Raw genomic sequence first — 19,208 nt, 5'->3', positions numbered from 1 at the left:
AAGAAAAAGAGATCAGAGGAACTGAAAAGAGCAGCACTTTAATCTTAGACTCCCTAGCCTCCAGAACGGTGAGAAATAAATTTCTGTTGTGTAAGTCACACAGTCTAGAGTATTTAGTTACTGCAGCCTACACGGACTAAAAAAAAAAACTCATCTGGTTAAGCCACTGTAATGGATTTTCTATTTCTTGCCTGTGCATTCTCCTCTGATGCAAAATGAGGTACCTGAAAGTGGGATGTTGCAAGTAAAAGAAACAAAAATATGAAATTTCCAGGAATACAAGGTAGAGAAGTAGACAGTTAGGTCTCACCCGTTACAAACTGCGAAGGTGATGACCTTTTTAATGTGGATATTAAATATTTAATTTTTGTGCTTATTGTAGCTGCAGCATCAAGGGAAGTAATAGGAAAATTTAAAATGTGTGTGTTTCTTATTGCTGAGTTTTGCAAAGTCCTACTTGAGAGAAATGAATTCATACTAAAGCTAGTCATTCTGAAAGCTAAGAGAGCAGGTGTGGGCCTGTGGCCTGCAATCTAAGATGTCTGAGAAGCCTATATGATCAGAGTCTACCAGCTTTGGGAAGAAAACACATTGCTTTCCTACCTCAGACTGAAGCCTTTCATGTCAGAGCCGAAGCAGCAGCCCTAGCAGGGGCTGGTGTTGGGTTCCCAGCTCTCTCTTCCAGGTCTCTGCTGGACAAAGGAGGCACACCTGCTGATAAATAGCGATTAAAAGGTGTTGCTTTTCCTCCAAATGTATGATTTCACATTGCTGATGGCAAAAGGTAAAGGAAAAGGCTACGTGTGAAAAATGAAGACCTGTGACCAGGAAACAATATTTCTCAGACATTAATATTATGAGTCCATACTATCTTTGGCTGTGATTACTCAAATGTGGCATTGAATAGGCTGAGAGGCTACAAAATTTTAGAAGGAACTGTATTTCTAAAGAAATATCAGGTCAGTAGAGGCAGAAGGAGGAGGTACGGTTGCAGACACCAGGGTGGGCAGCAGTTCACTCCTCAGTGCCCATGGGCTTTGGTCCATGCCTCTCCCTGGAAAGGCAGGAAAGCTTTGACATGGAGAGGGAGCTGCTGCCGCCAAAGTTCTGAGCTTGAGGTTACTAGGACTTATCTCAAACTTGTGTACTGAGGAAACTCAGATGTTGGCCTCAGCTCCTAGGCTGAACTCAGTAGATCGACCTATGAGAACCTCTATACTGAGACAAAGGAAAGGATCCATCAGAAAGCAACATCTATTATCTTGAGCTTGGCAGCAAGGAAGAAGACAGGTATTGGAAACCCTGCTCTCTAAAAAGCTGAGCGAAAGGTGACAAAGAAGCTGAAGATGGGTGGTGGAGAGAGGTATAACGTTCTGGCCCCTCAATCTAGAAATATTAGTAAGAACCAACAGCAGCTTAATAGAAGACCAAGAATCAGAATTCCCAGAAGATGGTTCACAAGAAAAAAGAAAAAGGACGTGGGTGGAATTCATCAGCAGCTGCATAGCAGGTCATGCAAAATGGGGGGAAGAATAAAAATTTCCCAAATAATCAAAATTGGAACTCTAGCTTATCAGGTCCCAGCTCACTTTTTTTTTTTTTTTTTTGAGACAGGGTCTCACACTATTGCCCAGGCTGGAGTGCACTGGTGCCATCTCGGCTCACTTCAACCTCCGCCTCTCAGGTTCAAGAGATTCTCCTGCCTCAGCCTCCTGAGTAGCTGGGACTACAGGTGCCCGCCACTATGCCTGGCCACTTTTGGTATTTTTAATAGAGACATGGTTTCACCATGTTGGCCAGGCTGGTCTTGAACTCCTGACCTCAAGCGGTCCGCCCGCCTTGGCCTCTCAAAGTGCTGGGATTACAGGTATGAGCCACCGCGCCTGGGCCCCAGGTTACTTTTTAAATCTCAAGCGAATCAGAACTATACCGGAGCCAAATTTATTGAACTGCCATCACCAAGAGTTCTTCCCAAACTGTCATCCCACTGGGTTCCTGTTTCCTTTATTCCTTCAGATAAGAAAATAATGATATTTCAAATTAAAACCTTACTTAAAGTACGGGTATAAAATAAAGTACTGATGCTTAAATTTAGTTGTGTTGCCAGGCGCGGTGGCTCACACCTATAATTCCAGCACTTTGAGAGGCCGAGGTGGGTGGATCACCTGAGGTGGGCAGTTTGAGACCAGCCTAACCAACACGGACAAATCCCATGTCTACTAAAAATACAAAATTAGCCGGTCGTGGTGGTGCATACCTGTAATCCCAGCTACTCAGGAGGCTGAGGCAGGAGAATTGCTTGAATCTGGGAGGTGGAGGTTGTGGTGAGCTGAGATCACACCATTGCACTCCAGCCTGGGCAACAGGAGCCAAACTCCGTCAAAAAGAAAAAAAAAAAAATTTAGTTGTGTTTACAGTTAATTGTCAGTTGGTCTGAAACAATTTCACCAGGGAATTAATCTATTAGTGTAGAATTGCTAATTAATGTAAAATATATAATTAGACTTCACCTCATTTGTTTTATGTGCGTTGTGATGTAGCATCAGTGCAACTTGAAGTAACTAAATTAATAATTGTACTTGATATTAAGTGTTCTCAAGTGAGTAAGTTTTAAGTGAAACCATTCAAGTTTAGATGTGGGGAGTGGTAAAGGAATCAACTTTTTCTTTTGCTTGTTCGGGGAAAATGGTGATTTAAGTTTATAATTCATGGATCAGTAGATTTTGAAAGTTAGTGAATCAGATTATAAACATTTATCTAAGACATACAAGGACTGAGGACTAGGTAAACAACTGGAAGTTTAGTCTCTAGAAACACCCAAACTAGTAATAAGCCAACAACCATATGCACTGTTAAAGGAAAATGTGGATGATTTTAATAGTTGCATTTTAGTAAACTGTACAGTGGTGAAGGTGGAAAGGGCACTTGGGACTCGTTAGAACGAGGCATAGTATACTCCAATGGCCCTGTTTCCTAAATATAGTCAGTAAGTGTCTGCCAACAATATACCAAAACCATCTTTTATATAAACAGCATTTAATGGTCACTCAATAGCTTTCAAAATACATTTTTGTATTACAACACTGCACAACCTATTCTGAAAGTGATCTGGCATCATCATTCCTGCAAAACATGCTTTGGAGAGAGGAAGCTTGCTTGGGGCAGTTGTATAATATGAAAGTTTTAAGTACCTAGGGAAGAAAGAGCCATGTAAATACGTGTAATAAACTGATGGATGTGTAAAATTTTCTTGGCCTTTATCCTACAGAAATATTTAATATGAATTTCCTGAATGTAAGATTATAGACTGTTTTTTATACTATGGCCTAATTTTAAAGGCCCAAAATAATATTTTTTTAAGTTTGCCCTTGTGCTGAAATACCAGTGTATGTATGTTATGCTTGATTTGGTTATAAACTATATTTCAAAGTAAACCCTAGTGTAACAAGTTTTATAACCAAAAAGATTTAGGCTGCTGAACCATTGTTTTTAAGAGATATAAAGTGCAGCAGGGGGCTATTCTTTTTCCTTCTCTAAGCCCAGAGAAGAACTACTAAGTGGTACCTCCAACCTCAAATATTTGTTTTGGCTTTTATCAAGACTTGTAACCTATGATACAAAGATAGTTTTTGTACGGTGCCAGTGGTGTTTGTTTTTTATTTGGTCAAGAGTAAGGGCAACCAAGGGGGCCACTTATGCAAAAGATGCAAACTCTTGCATAATACATTGATAACATGTTTTGCCAATCTCAAGGGTAAATGCTAAATATAAGTTAACCAAATAGCAAGTTAAAAGAAAAAAGGTATGAGGGTCAATTTGATATTTCCAACTGTTAATGTTCTGTTTTCCAATTTGTCATCTTTTGTGATGTTTATAAGGAGACGGCTAAGTTGTATTTCTCCAAATACATTCAGATAAAATAATATCGCCCTAGTAAAATATTAATATCCTAAAGACAAGTTCATATGGTACTTAATGTACATAACATGAATTTGAAGCATAAAATTAAAACAACAAAATTGTTTTACTCCCCCAAAAAAAGAAATATCCAACATCATATGATCAATCAATTAATAAAGAAATAACGGAGCGCCCATATTTCACCCACAGAAATGAGTTGTGGAAGCTGTGCAGTCCTGAAAGGTTGTCCTCTCCGCGTCTTTTTTGGAGTGGCCATAGAGAGTAATAAACAACAGGACCCTAGCAAATTTGACTAGCCAAGAAATTTATTTCACTGCTAGAGTAGGGAGTCCTTATTGTTCCTGCCTAGCAATAATTGGTTGATATGTGCAATGTGTGCCAGTGACTGCTGGGTTTCTTGTTCTTCCTTTTTCCAAACAAAGACTTATAACCTCCCTTTAACCTTATTGCTTGCCAGATAATGAGGAGCCACTTCGAGACCTGATGAAAAGCAGAAAGCACATTACAAAAGATCCTATCTTTGAAGTGAATTAAATAACTGGATGAGACAACAGTGTGGTGCTTCTCAGGGAGAGGCTGGAGAAGGTATTCTATTTATGAGAGGAAGAGTGGGTATGAATATTACAAAGCCAAAGGGGTAGAATGTGGTAGAAGCCACTAGTTTTCCACCCAATAAACTTTCTCCTTTTATTTCTTATTAACGGAATCCCAATTTTGTTAAAATCAGCAATGTGCTCAAGAGCTGGGGATATGGTGACTGATCAGTTTTCCCTTCTTATGTTAACTGCAAGAAGGCTTAGAACTAAATTTGGAGCTTGTCTTTAACAAGGAAGTCTCTGTGATGTCCAGTATTGTAAGAGCCCCATTCCTAGTTACAGCTTATTTTTACACCCATAATTTCCATTTTTCTTTTTCACCTATTTTCATAAATACTATTTTGCTATACTTACTTATCCCGTCAAACCACCTTAAAACATTTAAAAATCAACCATGTAGAAAGAGCAGCAAGGAGAGCCAACAGAAGTAAAGAGAAGGAGGAGAGAAAGAGAAAGAGAAGGAAGGAAGGAAGGAAGAGAAAAAAAAGAAAAATAAAGGAAAGAGAAAGAAAGAAAGAGAAACAAAATAGAGAGAAAGAAAATAAAGAGAAAAAGAGAAGAGAGGAAGAAAAGAAAGAAGAAATGAAAAAGAAAGAAAGAAAATGAAAGAGAAAGAAGAAAACGAAGGAAGGGAAGGAGAGAGAAAGAAAAACGCAGACATAAAAATGGAAGAAGGTAAGGAGGAAAGAGGGAAAGCAAAGGACATAAAACCTACAGTTTGAACCTTGCAGGTCTAAACCTATGAAAGGAAGATAAATGTCATTACTACTGATGACTTAAGAATTACACAATATGATTTGTAGAGAAAGGCTAATAAAAGATGTAAGGCATTACAAAGGAATACAAAGATAAAATTAATTGCATGAAGTATATGCTTATAGTTCCAAGCTTTTGAAACATTCTTTCTCTCAGTTTCTGGTGGCATGTAGGAAATACTTTGATACATGATAGCCTGTAAGCACACCATGAGGCAAGCTATTCCAGGGACAAGTCCCCCCAACCACAGCGTCACTCTCCAAGTAACCTGATGAGCAGCTGTGGTTTTTAATTTGTCAGAGAAAAGGTGGGGCCAGAAGGGGAGTCAAACTGAGTGACTGATTTAAGACCTCACAGATATAAGTGCCTCGTGTATATTTTGTGTACTATAAATATTTAGTGTCATTTGGTCCTTCTATCACTTTCTGTGTTCATGTATATGTTCTCTACTTCTTTTATTTCTCTAACACATCTCGTGGGTTACCAACTTGTTTATCTCTGCTTAACAAAGATACGGTTTGTTCATCCATTTCTTTTGTATCTTGCCCTCAATGGCAAAATAGAATGTTCTCAAATAAAGAGGACATTCAATATCCTCAGTGATACCTGACGTGTTTGTTTTTATTTTTTTATTTTATATTTATATTTGTTTATTGAGACAGAGTCTCACTCTGTCGCCCAGGATGGAGTGAAGTGGTGTGATCTCCGGTCACTGCAACTTCTGCCTACCAGGTTCAAACCGTTCTCCCGCTTCAGCCGCCCCAGTAGCTGGGATTACGGCATGCGTCACCACACTCAGCTAATTTTTTGTATTTTAGTAGAGATGGGGTTTCACCATGTTGCCCAGGTTGATCTTGAACTCCTGAGCTCAGGCAATCTGCGCACCTTGGCCTCCCAAAGTGCTACGATTACAGGCGTGAGCCACTGTGCCCAGCCGACCTGTCATCTTTTACGTTAACAATGCTCCTTTCTACATCAATTCATAAGAAGGGAAAATGTCTAATTTTGAATTTGGCTTAATGCATCTCACTCAAATAAGTATATGTAAAGTTTTAAACAAATGCCGTCACACAGTATATATTGGCATTAATATCTATCCATATCTTAATTGGGCTTTTCAGACATATTTCAACATGGTTCAATAAAAGTAGAGATTAACATCTACCTAAACATGAGCTATGGTCCAGGCAGCAAATAATTTCCTTAAATAAGTCAATTAACTTACATATCTGAAGGCGCATTTTGCAACTTATTCATCTGAAAGGTAAGGATTTCTGTGCAAGGTGGGGCGCGGTGGCTCAGGCTGTAATCCCAGCACTTTGGGAGGCCGAGGCAGACGGATCACCAGAGGTCAGGAGTTCGAGACCTGCCTGGCCAACACAGTGAAACCCCATCTCTACTAAAAATACAAAAATTAGCTGGGCGTGGTGGTGCACGCCTGTAATCCCAGCTATTTAGGAGGCTGAAGCAGGAGAATTACTTGTACCTGGGAGGTGGAGGTTGCAGTGAGCCGAGATCACGCCACTGCACTCCAGCCTGAACAACTGAGCAAGACTCTGTCTCAAAAAAAAAAAAGATTTTTGCTCAAAAGCTATCACATAAATATACTGTAGAGTATGGCTTCATTGTAGGAATGTAGTTTGTCATGATTAAGGTGTCCAGTTAGTGACAACTGACTTTAATTGGCCATATGCTGGGCCAGTGTTATTTTTCTTTATATATATATACATTTTTTTATTATACTTTAAGTTCTAGGGTACATGTGCACAACGTGCAGGTTTGTTACATATGTATACATGTGCCATGTTGGTGTGCTGCACCCATTAACTCATCATTTACGTTAGGTATATCTCTATTCTTTATGGCATTAGTGCTTGCCATTTAGGATTTTGGTGTCCTGATAAAGAATATTTGTTAAGAAAAATTATCCAAATTTTGAAATAAGGAAAAAATATTACTGTATGCCCTTCAAAAGTTATGCTAGAGCATTAGCTAAGAAGCCACATTGTCTGACAAAGATGATCTGATGATGTAAGGGAATGTGACTTTGACTGATTATTTACATTTGACTAAGGCCCTGATTCTGTAACGTTATGCTTTAACTTGTAGAAGATTGATAGGTTGTTAAAAACTCAATGCCAGTAGAGAGATGAGTAATTTCTTTTCAGAAGAAAAGATATCCCAAATTTTGATATTTATTGCTTTGTAGAACATTAATTTTTGTATTTTAAAATAACTTATTTATTAACAATGCAAAGATTTTGGTTTCATCCAAATATAAGTTATGATATTCTTAGTTAGTGAGAAAGAATTAACGGTTATACATCTAACTGAGCAATTGATTTGAGCAGTCTTTCCTTCAGTCTCTTGTATCCTCTTAGAACCAGCTTTACTTTCCTAAGAGTTCCATCATTGAGTTAAATATATCTTTCATTGAGTTAAATACATTTTTAGTTTTCTTAAAATGATATTTTGTCACACTCCCTTTTCCTACCCTCATTCAAATTAAATTAGGAAATAGACAAAAGTGTAATCAAGATGATATACTTAAAGATGACAAACTTGAAATATAGCCATGTGTCATTTATTGACAGGGATATATTCTAAGAAATGCATTCTTAGGCAATTTTGTCATTGCATGAACACAGTAGAGTGTACTTACACAAACCTAGATGCTATAGCCTTAAAATGTTTGTGGAAAAAATAGAATTAAAAGACAGAAGTAAATAATATAAACTTTATTTCTCAACATAAGCTCCATCAACTTCAAGATATTTTTGTAAGTGATGATAGCAACCATTTAGTCTTTTCCTAAAGAACTGAGGGTCCTGGGAATTTAACCATGTCAGTACAGTCTTTGCTACAGTATTAACTGAAGAAAAATGTGTGCCTTTTAAAGATGTTTTAAAATTAGGAAATAAAAAGTCAGAAGGAGCTACATCAGGACAGTAAGGTAGATGTCTAACAATTTCCCAAGGAAACTCTTGAAAAATTTTCCCTGTTTGATAAGAAAAATGAGCATGGTCATTTTCATGGTGGAGAAGGACTCTCTGGGGAAGCTGTCTTGTGTGTTTTTGTCCTTTAGTTTTTGGCTAATTTTCTCAAAACACTCTCATAATAAATAAATGCCATAATTCTTTGGCCCTTCAGAAAGTCAACAAACAAAATGCCTTGAGTATTCCAAAAAACTTTTTCCATGACTTTGCTCTTGACTGGTCTGCTTTTGTTTTGACCAGACCATTTTCCACCTCTTGGTAGCCATTGCTTTGATTGTTCTTTATCTTCAGGATCATACTGGTAAAGCCGTGTTTCATTTACTGTTTCAATTCCTCGAAGAAATGCTTCTTCAAAGTATCTTCAAAGTGGGATCATTCCACTTGTTTAAATTTCCATTGAAAGCTCTGCACTTGTCTGTAGATGATCTGGACACAACGATTTTGGTACCCATCAAGTGGAAAGTTTGCTCAACTTTAATTTTTCAGTCAGAATTGTGTCTCCTGAACCAGTTGAGTTGTCTACGGTATTGGCTATTGTTTCTGCTGTTAATTGTCAGTACTCTTCAGTTAGAGAATTAACAAAATTAATTCTTTCCTCAAAAATCCATGTGGCTGGTATAGACTATGCACTTCATCTTCAACATCATCTCCTCTCTTTTTAAAACAAGTTATTCATTTGTAAACTGCTGGTTTCTTTGGGACATTTTCTCCATAAACTTTTCATAAAGCATAAATGATTTCATCATTCTCTCACAAAAACTTCACCATTAATTTGATGTTTGTTTGTTTGTTTGTTTTTTGTTTTTTGAGACAGAATCTCACTCTGTTACCCAGGCTGGGTGCAGTGGTGTGATCTTGGCTTGCTGTCACCCCACTTCCCAGGTTCAAGCAATTCTCCTGTCTCAGCCTTCAGAGTAGCTGGGATTTATAGGCGTGTGCCCAGCTAATTTTTGTTATTTTGAATAGAGATGGGGTTTCACTATGTTGGCCAGGCTGGTCTCAAACTCCTGACCTCAGGTAATCTGCCCCCCCTTGGCCTCTTGAATAGCTGGGATTATAGGCGAGAGCCACCCCACCCAGCTGATGATTGTTCTTGCTTCAATTATAGCAGAATTCATGTTGCTGTAATAGAGGCTCTTTTCAAACTGATGTCTTCTCCTTCTTAGTGGATCAAACTAGATCCTGTTTAGACATGTTATATCTAGTTAGTATGAGTTTATGTTGGTGCAAAAAATTTTGAAATCCATGCATAGTTTTTTCATAATAAGCATTTTCCATTTCCACTTTTTGAAGTCCTTTCGTACACACCTAGGCTATGTGGTATATAGCCTATTGCTCCTAGGCTGCAAACCTGTACAGCATGTTCTATACTGAATACTGTAGGCAACTTTAACACAATGGGAAATATATGTATATCTAAACATGGAGTACAGTAAAAACGCAGTATGAAAGGTAAAAAAATGGTACACCTATATAGGGCACTTACTTACCATGAATGGAGCTTGCCAGACTGGAATTTGCTCTGGGCTAGTTAGTGAGTGAGTGGTAAGTGAATGTGAAGGCCTAAGGACATTATTGTAGACTTTATAAACATTGTATACTTATGCTACACTACATTTATTTAAAAAGCATTTTTCGTTCTTTAATTATACATTAACCTTATCTTACTGTAACTTTTTTACTTCATAAACTTTTAAATTTATCTAACTTTTTGACTCATAATAGTACTTAGCTTAAAATACAAACACATTGCATAAGTATACAAAAAATGTTTTCTTTCTTTACATCCTTATTCTATATGCTTTTTAATATTTTTAAAGCTTTTTTTATCTTTTAAACATTTTTGCTAAAAACCAAGACACAGACCAGGTGTGGTGGCTCACGCCTATAATCCCAGCACTTTGGGAGGCCGAAACAGGTGGATCATTTGAGGTCAGGAATTCAAGACCAACCTGATCAACATGGTGAAACCCAGTCTCTACTAATAATATGAAAATTAGCTGATGGCGTGCACTTGTAGTCCCAGCTATTTGGGAGGCTGAGGCACAAGAATAGCTTGAACTGGGACGTGGAGGCTACAGTGAGCCGACATCATGGCCACTGCACTCCAGCCTCAATGACAGAGTAAGACTTCATCTCAAAAACAAAAACAAAAACAAAAACAAAAGCAAAAACAAAAACTACATGAAGACACAAATACACATATTAGCCTAGGCTTACACAGGACCAGGATCATTAGTATCTCTGTCTTCCATCTCCACATCTTGTCTCCTTGAAAGTTCTTCAGGAGCGATAATATGCATGAAGCTCTCATTTCTTATGGTAACAATGCCTTCCTCTGGAATACTTTCTGAAGGACGTGCTGAGGCTGTTTTACAGTTACCTTTTTCTTAATAAGTAGAAGAGTATATTCTAAAATAATGATAAAAAGTATAGTAAGTACATAAACCAGTAACATAATCATTTATTTTTATTAAGTATTATGTACTATACATAATTGTACATGCTATACTTTTCCACGACTGGCAGCACAATATGTTTTACACCAGCATCTCCACAAACACATGAGTAATATTTTGTGCTATGACATTAGGATGACTACAACATCATTAGGTGATAGGAATTTTTCAGCTCTATTAAATCTTATGGAACCACCATCATATATGCGGCCTGTTGTTGACCAAAAACATCATTATGAGGGGCATAACTGTAGCCCCTTTTTTTTCTGTTTTGACACGGACTCTTGCTCTGTCACCAGGCTAGAGTGCAATGACACAATCTCGGTTCACTGCAACCTCCACCTCCTGGGTTCAAGCGATTCTCCTGCCTCTGCCTCCCGAGTAGCTGGGATTACAGGCATGTGCCACCGCCCCCAGCTAATTTTTTTATTTTTAGTAGAGTTGGGGTTTCACTGTGTTAGCCAGGCTGGTCTCAAACTCCTGACCTCGTGATCTGCCCACCTCGCCCTCCCAAAGTGCTGGGATTACAGGCATGAGCCACCGCAACCGGCCCACTTCCTTTACTGAAAAATTTGACTGGAGAATACGGCCTTAGAGCTGAAGCCAAGTGGTCTTGTCAGTATTTCACTCTGAAGTTAAACTCACTTGCTCACTTAGTTTCTGGCATAATTGGATGGCTCAGCTCTCTTACTGTCTTTAGTCTTCAGGGGAGGACCCCTTTTTACCATATGGCAGGCTATAGAGAGTAACACTCTCTAAAGGCAGGAAGACTCAAAAAACCTGAGGGGAGAAGGAGCTAAGTTTGCAGAATTCCTTCTCCTAAATTCAGCAATCAGTTAAATCATCCTTCCTTCCCTGGGGAAGAATTAAGGCATAGGATAAGAGAGGCCAGGAATGAAGAATACATGTCAGCACACTGCTGCCACAGTTTAGCCCATCTGATTATTCTACCCCATGAGGAAGTGGAACGATCTGCCCGTCTGAAGAAACCCATAGGCCAGGATTTTACCATAATAAATGTTATCGTTGTTACACATATTCTTAGCATCTCAAGCATATACCAAGCAAAAAACTTAGTGTACTTTTATATTGGGCTCTCATGAGAGGTCTCAGTGCATTCATATAGTGTCGAAAGAAGTATGTTTTATTCAACTTTTACCTCTAGCAAAGCTCAGAGTAGGTACTCAAGCACATGTTAAATGAATGAATGGTAGAATGAATACATGGGAGAGACAGGATGAGATTTCAGCACAGTAGAGGAAGTTGAGGTTTTACCCAGGAGCAGCATCTAGTCAGATAGCATAGTACATCTCTGTACCATAGCAGCCGATGAAGTGGTTTCTTGATCAAATGGTGTCTACTCATTCAAAAATCAATGAGAATGAATATCATCAAGGTCCTTCAATAAAAGGATGCCAATGTTCCCTAGGAAAAGAAATCTGTGATCCCAAACCTTATAGTTGAGAATTTTTGAAGCCCCATTTGAAACCCCCTCTATTCTAAAACAAACTCAGTCCTATTTTCTATTCAGAAAAGAACTAAACCTTGTTAGAAAAACTTTATCTTAGTTTAAACATATGTTCTCCTTCCACAATTTCACATGAAATCTACTCCAGTTAAATAATCTGAGTTTTTTTAAAAAAGAAAACAGCAACAACCCCAAATTAGAAAAACTAAAATATCTATAAATGTAAAAATAAATAAATGTATAAATTGCAATATATTTATACAAATGGATACAACTTAGAAATATAAAAGAAAAAAACAACTGATATGGTTTGGATCTGTGTTTCCACCAAATCTCATGTCGAATTGTAATCCCCAGTGTTGGAGGTGGGATCTGGTGGGAGGTAATTTGATCATGGGGATGGTTTCTCATGAATGGTATAGCACTATCCCTCTTGGTACTGTCCTCACCATAGTGAGTGAGTTCTTGTGAGATCTGTTGTTTAAAAGTGTGTAGCACATCCTCCCCCTCTCTCTCTTGCTCCTGCTCCAGCCATGTGAAGTGCAAGGTTCCCCTTCACCTTCTCCCATGATTGTAAAGTTTCCTGAGGCCTTCCCGGAAGCTGAGCAGATCCTAGCAACACGCTTCCTGTACAGACTGCAGAACCGTGAGCCAATTAATCCTCTTTTCTTTATAAATTACCCAGTCTAAGGCATTTTTTTTTTTTTTTTTTTTTTTTTTTAGATGGAGTCTCACTCTGTCACCCAGGCTGGAGTGCAGTGGCGTGATCTCGGCTCACTGTAAGCTCTGCCTCCTGGGTTCATGCCACTCTCCTGCCTCAGCCTCTCGAGTAGCTGGGACTACAGGCGCCCGCCACCACGCCCGGCTAATTTTTTTTTTGTATTTTTTAGTAGAGACGGGGTTTCACCATGTTAGCCAGGATGGTCTCGATCTCCTGACTTCATGATCCGCTTGCCTTGGCCTCCCAAAGTGCTGGGATTACAGGCGTGAGCCACCGCGCCCGGCCCTAAGGTATTTCTTTATAGCAATATGAGAACAAAATAATACAACTACTAATACACACAACAACATAGATGAACCTCAAAACATTATGATGCATGAAAAAAGCTAGACACAAAAAAAACTACACACCATATAATGTTATGTACATGAAGTCCAAGAACAGCCAACACTAATCTGCAGTTAACAAGTCCAAGCACTGGTTGTTTCTGAGGTGAGTATGTGGAGGGTAGGGGAACTGACCAGAAAGGGGCAAAAGAGAACGTACTGGGGTGATGGAAATGCTTTGATAGTTTCATGAATTTTTACCATTGTCAAATTTTATTGACCTGAACACTTAATATTACATTGTGATATATGTAAATTAAACTTCAAGATGAAAAGTTAGAAAGGAAAATAAAGGGCTATCACAGATGCGGCTGACAGACTGGCCAACACTTTCCCTAAGTTAAGGACCCTGAAGTTTCAATTAGCTTCTTGAAAACTGAGCAGAGTGTAGCCAAACAATCCATTTCTGGCTGGCTGCAATTTTTTTCCATTGGAAGTAATGTGAAGAATAGGTCTCAGGAATTCGTTTTCCAAAGAATTCAATACTCCTGAATATAGTAGGGAGTGTTGGGCACTAAAGGAGATCAAAGCCAGTAATTAATGAGTCTTGCTGTCCATTAGCCAGGCTCTTTGATACACTTCCAAAACAAACAGGTCTAGAAGGCAATTGGGTGTGAATTTTTCACAGTCTTTTCTATGAAGCTAACATGTCAGCAAAAGGGTTCTCCAGTTAATGAGAAAATTAATAGGACATTTTATTTATCTGTGCAAGTGCAGACCTTACCCCAGTGTGAAGAAGAAGAGCCTGCCAGTACTAATTAACCCCAGATGGGATACTCCAGTGTTTACATGATGTTCAAAAATAGTCTTGTTTATTATTAATGATACTGTACCAGTTTCCTTAAGTGGAATGGGCTTTGGAGTCAGAAAGTCTGTCTACCAATAACTAGATAGACATCTTGGCCAAACCACCTTCAAACTACTTCACTTCTCTGAAGTAATTGGAGAATTCAGTGAGATAATTTATTTGGAATGACCAAATGAGATCAAATAAATGTAAATTGTGAGATAGGATTATTTCTTAACTTGTTCTTAGAGATCTGCTTGCCTAACATATATGTGGAAGGACAACTTTGATTTCCTTTTAAGGTAAAGACTTCCTCAGAAACATAATGGAGTTGTCAGTAAATTATTTTACCATTTTATCAGGTGACTTGCTTCTCTAATATTCTAAGTATGTAGAAAATATCAAAATCTTTGTAAGCATTAGGGAAGAATAAGAAATTCAAATATTTGAATGATTTTTAAGCACTGCTAAATTATTGTTTCCCATTAGAAGTGTATGACTCTTCATTGAATGGTAGTACTGGGATATGGCAGCATAGGAGAATGGTAGAGTCAAGGTAGGAAGTGGTTGCTTACTGAATGGGTCCTCAGCACTACAGCAAGGATGGAGAAATATATCATCACATTAGTCAGCTGTCAGAGGAGGAAGTTGGGCATGTTAGCAGATTTGAAATACCTTTAAAGTTATAAAGTCCTAGACTTCATTTTCTAATAGCTCCTCTCAGGGCTTTTATACATGTGAGAGGTTGAGGTCTCTGATACAATATGATTATCCTACCTTCCTCCATTCTGATAACAATCAATAAAACCCATGAACATTGCATATGCATTACCATGGATTAATTAAAAACTGAAGTAATGCTTAAAGCGACTGCATCTATACCCAGACAAGAACTCCCCTGGACTTTATCCTTTTGGCTAATTCTTATGCTGGGCTTTTTAAAGCAGACAATATATGTGAATTTTTATCATTGCATAAATTGAGAGCAATGACTCTCAGAATGGATCAGTGTTGAGGGTATTTGTGTTTCATCTGAGTGTCACCAAAGGGCGTCCTCTGCATAGGAAGCTTCCAATAATCAAGTGGACAAGATGACACATTTTGTAGATATCAGTAGGCCTCTTTCCCTAGGCACCCTGGTGCTTGCATGAAATGTCCATGTACAAAAAAATATGGTGGCAATGATGAAGGTAATGCGTAGCCTTTTTTAAACCAAAAGTGCATAAGCTGGTCTGACTACTGCTGAGTGCATTTCCTATGCACAACAGAGACTAATGCTGAACCCCTGATATTCCAGCCCTTCTTCAGTGTTTTGTGGTGGGCAGGTCTATGCAAACCTACCCTAAAGTGTGAGGAAGCTGAGAGACCAAAGAAAGGGGCTGACAAATACAGTTTCTTAGAAAGAAATATTTGTCTAGGTGCAGTGGCTCATGCCTGCCATCCTAGCACTTTGGAAGGCAGAGGTGAGCAGATCACTTGAGCCCAGGAGTTCAAGACCAAACTGGGAAACATGGCAAAACCCCATCTCTACAAAAATACAAAAAATTAGCTGGGGATCCTGGTGCATGCCTGTGGTCCTCGCTACTCAGAAGGCTGAGGTGGGAGGGTCACCTGAGCCTGGGAGGTTGCAGCTGCAGAGAGCCATTATCCTGCCATTGCACTCCAGCCTGGGTGACAGAATAAGACCCTGTCTCCAAAAGAGAAGAAAGAAAGAAAGAAAGAAAGAAAGAAAGAAAGAAAGAAAGAAAGAAAGAAAGAAAGAAAGAAAGAAAGAAGAAAGAAAGAAGAAAGAAAGACGAAAGAAAGAGAAGGAAGGAAAGGAAAACATTTAATAGGGACTTAGGAACAGAAGCCATGTCTGTGTCTTGGGAAGCAGCAAGACAAGCTGGTAGATCCCCATGCCATTGCCCACCAGACCTAGGGGTTTATATACCATAGGGAAGGGATGTGTCCTACACATTCAGAAGGCATGTGTAGGACAATTCAAGTACCATAACATCAAGGTTGTTTGACATAGGGGCAGGAATTATGGTAATTACCTGCTCTTACACAAGGAACAATAGATAACTGGAAATCTTAGAGACCTCACTGTAACAGGAGTTGATCAGAAGCCAAGGTAGCAGATTAGCTTTCAAGTTGGAGTTGCTTCAGCCTCCACACTGAGAGAACCAGCCAGCCACCTGATGGCATGTTGATTACACTGGACCTTTGTTATCGCAAGTGAAGACAGCAATTTGTCCTCACTAGAATAGACTCATATTCTGGATATGCATTTGTATTCCTTGCCTTCAATACGTCTGTCAGCACCAATATGGATGAACTTATGGGTTGCTTTATCCATTGCCATGGTATACCCACAATATTGTTTCAAATCAAGAAACTCATGCCATGGCAGAAGTAGAGCATCAGCAGGCTCACCCCATGGGTTTCACTGTTCTTACCAAGAACTTGATACTATAGAAGGAAGTGATCTGATATAATGGTGGAAGAGCTTACTAAAGACTCAGTTATGAGGCTAGTTGAGAGATAATATTCAGCAAGGATGGGTATTATTTTACAAAGGGCAGTGTATGCTTTGAATCAACAACCAATACTTGATGCTGTTTCTCCCATAGACATAATGTGTGAATCTGAGAATCAGGTGGTAGAACTGGGAGTGATTCCTTTCCCTATTACATTTAATCACCCTCTCTCAAAATTCTTGTTTACCTTTTTCTCAACATTGAGCTCTTTGAGTTTGGACATCTTGGTCACTAAGGAAGGGACGCTTCTACCAGAGAACAATCAAAGATTCCTTTGATGTGGAAATTGAGACTCTACTTATCTTTCAGGCTCCTTGTGCCATGGATTCAACAGGCAAAAGGAGACAAATACATTATTCTATTATCTGGTTGATTTCTCCTGATTACCAAGGGGAAAAGTATAGCTGCTATTTTCCTAGGGCTAGGGAAGACAGGAAATCAGGGGGTTCTCTGGAATGTCCTGTCGGGCTCCACTGAAAAGAGATTGTTGAAGGCTGACTGCAAGGCTGGAGCAGGAAGAGATATTCTCTTTCTTCTTTGCTTCCTGTTCCTGTCAGCAGGCCCCCAAAAATACTGCACTGATCCAGAAGGAGGAATTTATTCCAGAAGCAATGGTTTATTCCAGTTCACAGTTATTCTAGACTACTAGAACCTCATAGCCAGCCTCATAGCATCCACTCAGAGGTATCATGACCAGTTTACCAATGCCACCTCCTCAGAGATCTGGATTCTTTCTCCATGCTGCACCTCCTCCAAGTTTCTCAGGCACAAATATCAGCCAGGCAGCATAACTCTTCTTAGGGTTCTAAATACCAGATCCACAGGGCATCACTTGCATTTGGACAGGACGCTTTTTTCAGAGGTCTACCGTGTCTGAGGGGGGTGCCCGCTCCTCAAGGCCTATTCTCTAGGCGTCTGCATTTTGCTAATGCCGACCTCTCCTTTTGTTTCTCTGATTCTACAGGAGGATGATCTCTAACATATCAAAATTTAGAAGCTTGGAGAAGAGGCCTTGAGGAGAAGCCTGACTAAATCACTTGTCAGCAGTTGCACCTTTAACATATACTGTACATATCTAAGGAAGCATAAAGCAACGAATAGCATTTACTAAAGTATGTTCCCATCAAAACCTTTCAGGTGTGAAGTCTTTACCTTGAATCAGGCCTCATGTTTTATGGTTTTCACACTTTCTACGTATAATTTTCATTGTTGGGAAGAAAAGTCGTGAGTTAAATTAGGTAAAAATGCATCTTACTGAGTTTAAACTAAACAGTATTTTTAGAAATAAGCAGTTAATCTGAGGATAAAGTCTTACACAAAACAAATAAACAGAGGAAAACCCCCAAAATTCAAGGACTGATAACATAGATCAACTGATGTTGACAACAACTGATGTCTACAAGAGCATAATGGAAAGACAGTCTTTGGTTCTTTGTGTGTCACAGATGTGAAATATAGTTGGCCTGCAGTGGGAAGAATACCAAGAATAGGTAAGGGTATCACCAAGGAAGGAGAGTACAGGTATCAAGAAAGACGAGATACCAGACCATCCTACACAGTACAATGAATGGCATAGGAAGAAGTGGATGTACAGAGCTAACTGGGACATCGTGTGGTACTGATCACTACCAGGAAGGCATTGGATAGGAACCTGGGTGAAATCAGAAGGAACAAAAAGAGAGGGAATTATAAATGTGAGAAAATGTGTGCAATCAGTCTTGAATGTCTGAGGACTCTGTGTGCATTGCAAACCTAATTTTCTATTGGTTCTTTCTGGAAAAAGACAAAGGCTCACTCAGAGGGACATCTGTGACTTGGCCAGGCATCGGTTTCATATACTAACCTATTTCTCAGATTGCTGCCCTGCCCAGGAGGGTTGGACCTCTCAGAGTTGAGAAAAGAAGGGGGTCACCGCTCATAAAAACTCTGTAGGGCAGGATTAGTTTCATCTCCTCTTTAATGAGGAGAAAACTGAGACTGAGATAAGCGAATGCTGCCTAGCTGGCAGGTGACAGAGCTTTGCTTAGAAGCCAAGTGTCTCTGACTCCAAGGTCATCTGATGTCATACCTTTCCAACTGTAAGTTCAAAGTGTAGGCAGTTTAGAATTTAGGCTACAAGATATATCCCTTATTAATATCTCTCTCTGTCTCTCTTTTTACTGTAATTGGGAAACTCTAACTGTAAGCTTCTTTGGGAGCAAAAATTTTGTGATCTTGTGATACTGTCTCAGTATTTTTTTTTCACCTAAACAACTCTACTTTATAACTCTCACATTTAGTATTTACTTAGAAGTAGGAGATGTAAAAATTTTGAGTGCCCTAAGTATGTCTGGAAATACCTCAATTTGATTTTCATAGTCCAGTGCTACTCAACAAACTATAACTGAGCACTTATTCTGTGCTAGAAACAGCATTTCTGCTTTCCAAGGACCTCTAAGGTAAGAGATAAATAAACAAATAGTTTTATAACAACATGATTTAACAAAAAATATAAAATTACTATGAGACTTATGTGTAGGATGTTTTGAGTACACCGAATAGGAACACTTAACCCATCCTAGGGTAAGGTTAGTGGTCAGAAGAGGTTCCCCATAAG

At 39.0% G+C, this 19,208-nt stretch overlaps 1 pseudogene; it reads left to right on the top strand.

Moving 5' to 3' along the window:
- The first annotated feature begins 1,118 nt into the window (after positions 1–1,118).
- Positions 1,119–2,069, top strand: LOC129457770 (proline-rich nuclear receptor coactivator 2-like; annotated as a pseudogene).
- Positions 2,070–19,208: the final 17,139 nt, after the last annotated feature.

Source organism: Symphalangus syndactylus, chromosome 11, assembly GCF_028878055.3.
Source record: "Symphalangus syndactylus isolate Jambi chromosome 11, NHGRI_mSymSyn1-v2.1_pri, whole genome shotgun sequence".
Lineage (NCBI taxonomy): Eukaryota > Metazoa > Chordata > Mammalia > Primates > Hylobatidae > Symphalangus > Symphalangus syndactylus.
Note: the sequence above shows the minus strand (reverse complement) of the source record. Positions and strands in the feature narration are given on the sequence as shown.